Below are 6,459 nucleotides of genomic sequence, written 5' to 3'. Positions count from 1 at the left end.
TTCTTTTTTATTAATTTTTAAAAACAAAAAAAAGAAAACAAAACATAAATCAAATCCTTTTTTGTTAAAGGTACAAGTTAAGAGAGAGAAAGAGAGAGAGAGAGAGAAAAAAAACCTCTTTTTAAACATTGGGAAGGTTCTGGGTAATAAGTTAAAATATGACAGGAAAAGGAAAAAAAAAATAATAATAATAATAAATAAGTTATGTTTTCGAGGGAGGTGGTTGCATGTTTACACTTGGTATAACACACGCTATATCAAATCGAGTTTATTAATTTTTTTTCTCTCTCTCTCTCTCTCTCTCTCTTTCTTTCGAAACGTTTATTTTATATAAAAAAAAAGAAAACAATAGCATGGTGGGTAGGTGGGTGAGGGGGGGCAAGTGTTAAAAACGACATTGAACGCAAACAAACAAACAAAACGAAAGATGATAAAATAAACTAAAAAAAAAAAATGCATGACAAAATAAGGAAGAAAAAAAAAAATTTTAATTGTTTTTTAATTATGCGTAAAAATTCTAGAATATTCTTTAAAATAAATCGAATAAGATGTTGATGACGTAAACAAAAGGAAAAAAATTTTCTTTTTAAAGAACCAAAAATAGAGAAAATACGTTTAATGCAGACAAAAAAAAAGGAGAGAATTGAATGAAAGAAAAAGAAAGAGGAAGTTATAACGGAATAATTTCCATTTAATTTCTTTGATTAATATAATGATGATGATAATGATAATAATAATAATTTTTTACGATTAATTTAATTATTCAAAAACACAAGAAGTTGACAAAAAGTTTAATTAAATTAATAACCAAAGGTGAGAGAATTAAATAACAAAGAAAATACATAAATTTATTAATTAAAAAAAAAAAAAAAAAAAAAGATAACGGAATTATTATTATTATTATTATTATTATTATTATTATTATTATTATTTAAACAATGGATTTGTTGAATATTATTGTTATACGAAAACAATAGAAACCGATCAAAATCATCATTTCCATTCATTCTAACATTCATTCATTCCTTTTATCCCGATTATTATTTTTTTTTTTTTTTATGAAATTTATTTACGAAAAGGTTTTATAAACGGTTAAAAAAAAAAAAACAAGGATGATTCCCGGTGAAAATTTTATCCCGAAAGTTTTTAAATTCTTTAAGGAAGAAAATGAGGGAGGGTAGGGAGGGAGGAAGGAAGGGAAAGGGGAAGAATGAACGAATGAATAAAAATTTTAATTTTCGTATGGAGGGCAAATCACGGACAATCATGTATGCAAACCAAAAATTCGAAGAGAAATTAAAAATGTTTTGGTTTTTATCAAACCGGAAGTAGTTCTACCCGTCATTTTTTTTCTTTTACGTTTTCCAAAAGATCCTTTAGAATCTGTTTCCGGTGATGGTGGTGGTGGGAATGATGATGATGAGGAAGAACAAAATAAAAATCTTTTTGGTGTTTTTTTTCTTCTTCTTCTTCTTAACTTCCTGTTTATTTTTTTTCAACCCGGAAAATTTTTTTTCAAATCAAAAAAAAATAATAATAATAATGATCATGAATTCGTTTAATGTTTGCGGTTAGATTGTTTTTCAAGTTTTCCAGATTCTTTGTGATAATGCGTGATAAGAGAGTTATGGAGAGTTTTTTCGTTTTACAAAACGATCCTCATCATTATCGGAAGTTTTTTTTTTTTCAAACTCTTTAAATCATTTCATTCGGAAATTTTCTTTTTTTTTTCTTCCCCCACTCCCTCCTTTCCTTCCCCTCCCTTCCCTTCTTCAAAAAAAAAAATGTTTTTTTTACATATAAGAAAAATTATAAATTATTGAAATGTATTTTGATTTTTTAGATAAATAAATAAAAACAACGCGATAGTTTTTTTTTCGAAAGTTATCGGTTCCGTTTCCGGTATAGGAAAATTTACAAAAAAAAAATTTTCCTTCCGGGTTTTTTTTTTTTTTTTTTTTTGAATCAATCCATCAGATAATGATGGCAATTTAAGAGGTTCGACGTTTATTACGTTGGCAAAATGCTTATTTTGTGTTTTGAGGGTTGTTTTTTCTTTTTTTTCCGGTATAACATTTTACTCCCTTCCCTTCCTCTCCCCTCCCCCACCGCTCCCTTCGGGGCATTCTGGTTTTACGGCGTCGATATCGTTGACGACAAAAATTTATTATTTTTATTTTACGGTTACGTTTAAAAAAAAAAAAACGATTTTTTTTCTTTTTCTTTTCTTTCTTCTCCAGTTTCTTTTCCAGCTCCAGTTTCTCTCTAGGTTTTTTTTACTACTCTTTTTATCGATTATTTGTATAACGTTTTCCCAAAATTTTCTTTTTTATAATTAAACTTCTTCTTCTTTTTAATTTTTTCATAATTTATTTATGTTAAAAAAAAAAAAAAAAAATTTTTGTACATTTTAAAATTTTTCCCGCCAAAAAAATTTAAATTTATATTTTAAAATTTAAATATACAAATTTCTTTTCTTTTTTTTCCATCCGAGAGATGGTGAGATAGAGAATGGAATAAAAAAAAAAATACATATAAATTTTTTTTTTTGTTAAAAGTGGTTTCGGCTTAGAGATTGAAAAATAATAATAATAATAATGATAATAAAAACTTTTAAAAATATGTGTTTACTTTTATTTGAATTTTTTTTTTCAAATCTGGTAGATTTTGAGAAAATGTATTTATATATATGTATATATTATTTGAAAAGCTTTTTAAGAAATCCTCTTAGTAATTAAATTTGTTTTTAGGCTTCATGAATGAATGAATGAATGAATGAATGGAAAAAAAATGGAAAAACTTTATTTATTTATATATAATTTTTTTCTGTAAAAAAAAGTCATATTGAATTTGTTTTTTTTTTAACAACAAATATATAAATATAATTTTAATGCTTTCGTTATAATGTATGTGAGAGAGAGAGAGGGAGAGGGAGAGGGAGATATAAAAAGAGATAACAAATTTATTTTTCATTTAAAATTTTGAAAATCGCCTACGCTAAACTTGAAAAAAGAAGAAAAATTGATTTCGTTAAGAGAAAAATTTTCCTTTTTTTTTTTTTTTAATAAATAAATAATCTTCTTATCGTCGTCACATTCAACTACAACAACAACAACAAACATATCGTTTGTTCGTTTGTTTTTTAAATAAAAATAATCATCATCATTAATTTAAAAAAAATTTTTCAAAAGAAGTATAAGTACGAAATTTATCCTTTTTTTACGAGATTCGCGACTTTAAGTCGTATAATTTTTTAATGAGGGAAAATTTGCCGCGCACACGACGATTTGCCGCGCACATGTAAACAAATAATAAATAACGCATACGCACACACACACATATATTGTAAGGAAATTGTAATTCGGACTAAAAGTTCGTTTCGTGGTTGGCCTCATTCAATGATTAATTTAAGGGTAGGAAAATTTGATTTTACACTTGGAAGATTTCTAATTGAAATTTTTAATCAAGGCTCTCTCTCTCTCTCACTCACACACTCTATCTCACTCTCTCTCTCTCACTCACACACTCTATCTCACTCTCTCTCTCTCCTCTTTTCTCAAGGCAAAGGGAAAAAATTCGGTTCGTTAAAATTTACCAAATCAATGATGACTACACAGTAAATATGTTTTAAAATCTTATTATTATTAATTTTATTTTAATGCCGTTTACAATTTTAAATTTTTAACTAATGACGTCATCGTGGGTGGATACGCCCTTTTTATTATCATCATCATCATCATTATTATTATTATTACTATTACTATTAATGAATTATCCGTTTCGATTGTTAAAAAAAAAAAAAAAAAAATTTATCGATATCAATTTATTTATTTATTTAATTATTAATTTTGTTTGTTGTTGTGTTTTTTGTTTTCCAAAATATGTTTTAACATATCGGTAAATAATAATAATGATAATGATAATAATAATTAATTAAATGAAAAAAAAAAGGGGGGGAATCATATAACGGTAAAAAGAAAACAAATACGTATGCGTTTGACAATATTATTGTATTACAAAGAGTTTTCACAAAGGAAATTTTCCAATTCGACAAAAAGAATTTGAATGCGTGCGTGTGTGTGTGTTTGTCATGTATAATTACATTAGGGAAAACATAAAAAAACATAAAACATAAACATAAAATTTTTTTTTATTTTTAAGTAGTATTAAAATTTTTTTGTAGTCTGCTTTACGTTTAAAAACTTGCCAAAAAAAAAAAACTAAAAAAAAAAAAGGAAAATACTTTTTTTTTTAAAAAATTCCTTTTTACCTTATCTGACCTTTGACCTTAAATAATAATATAAGGGCAAATGAGTTATCTCGGTCAGATTTTTTTTGGCTCATTTTCACCATCTTAAACGTTACAAAGATAAAATTGATATTAGATTTATAAAAAAAAAAAAAAAAAAATTTATATGGCAGGTGTGTGTGTTTTTTTGCCAAAGGAAATTTTTTTTTTTCTCCGGGTTTTTTTTCTCCCTTTTTTCTTTCCTTTTTTTCTCCCCTTTTTTTCCTTTTTTTTTCTAGGGAGAAAGGATATAAAAAAAATGACGATTGGAAAATTTAAAATAATAATAATAATAATAATAATAATAACCGGAACCGGAAGTATTCATATTATTATTTGAAAAAAAAAATTGTTACGTTGAAGGTGTGTTGTTGGTGTTAAGGTTTTACATTCGATTTTTCTTGGACAAATTGTCCCCTGGAGGATCCATCTTTTTTTTTTTTTTTTAGCTTTTTCACACGCATCTTATACACGCGCACGCACACCCACGCATTTCAACATTTTTTCCTTTTGTGCAAAGGAAAAAAACGGATAAAAATCTCCGGCGAAAGTTTTATCTACCTTTTGGGTGTCGTAAATCGAATGCCATTAGTTTCAAAAAAAATAGAAAAGATTTTTTCCCGATTTTCATTCATTTTCTTTTAAATATTTGATGAAATTTTTTTTTTGGGGGGCAGAAGGAGGGAGGGGAGGAGAGGAAAGGAATAAAGAAACCATTCAAAATAATTTATTCGAATATGTAAAATTTTATGGGAAATTAAAAAAAAAAAAAAAAAAAAAAATTCAAATAAAAATTAATTTAAAATAATTTTTTTTTTCGTGGGGGGCTGGAGGAGGGAAATGGGAGAGGAAGGGGAAAACGAAATGGTTTTTTTTTGTTGTCGAACGACAAAATCAATTTTTTAAAAAATTTTCCTTTGAATTTTTATTTAGGTATGAATGAAAATTATAAGGAAAAGGGAAGCCTTAACGAATTTTTTACATTCGAAAACGTTTAAGGTTTGATTTTTCTTTTGTGAAACATTAAAAATTTTTCCCATTTAATATTTTACATGCGTGTGCGTATAAGCAGAGTGAGAGAGAAAGAGAGACTCGAACACAAAGAGATAGAGAAAGAGAAAAGATTTTTTTATGATCTTTTTAAAGGTAATTTAATAAAATGTATGTGGATTATTGAAATTTTAACAAAAATGATAAAAAAAGGTTTCTTTATTATTATTTTTTTTGTGTCTGTGTTATCGATAAGGGATCCTAGAGAACAAAAAAATGATAAGAGATTTTGATAAAATTATTTTCTACGTTCTATTTAATATTATTATTATTATTATTAATTTATTCAATAACAATAGCCAAATCTTCGAAAAATTAATTTTTATAATTTTTTTTCAAAATCATCCCCATCATTCCCATCATCATCATCATCATCATCATTATTATTATTAATAAAATGTAAAAAAAAAGGAAAGAAAAGAAAGGAAAACTTGAATTAAAATTTAAAGTTTTTTTTTTTTTTTAGAGATTTTTCCAATTATCTTTTTAATTGTTCTAAAAAACTTTTTAATTTTTTTTTTTTTTTTTAAAGTTTTTCTATGTGTTTGTTTGTTTGTTTGTACGTATAAAATTTTTATTTTTTCTTTTTTTGTTTTTCTAATGTTTCTTGAATTTTTTTTTTTTTTAAAAAGTTTTTTTCCAAGTAATTTTCCACTCGTTGTATAAAAATTTATTTATTATTTTTATTTTATTGTAAATAATTTAAAAGTTTTGTTATTATTATTATTATTTCGTGTTGATTTTTTTTTAATAATAATAATAATATAAATGCGAATTCAAAAACAAAGGATGTATAATTGAGGACGTTCGCGTTGATTTAATCGATTAATAAACGTGGCAGTAAAAAATTTAATTTAACACAAAACCCAATAATGTGAGGAAATATTACAAACCGGAAGTTGTTGCCATTTCAAATTCAATTAATTAATTTATATGAATGTGAAGAATATTTTGCAAAGGTTGGTAATCTTGATTCTGTTTCTCAACGGCTTTTACTAACAAACGTAATATAATTCTTATAACAAAGGTAAAATTAATAAAAAAATTTTTTAGTCTTTATGAACGTGAGAATCTGTTTGTCCCACTCACGCACGCACGCACGCACTCACACAAAGCGTAGA

This window comes from Pediculus humanus, genomic scaffold, assembly GCF_000006295.1.
Source record: "Pediculus humanus corporis 1103172107612 genomic scaffold, whole genome shotgun sequence".
Classification (NCBI taxonomy): Eukaryota; Metazoa; Arthropoda; class Insecta; order Psocodea; family Pediculidae; genus Pediculus; species Pediculus humanus.
Note: the sequence above shows the minus strand (reverse complement) of the source record.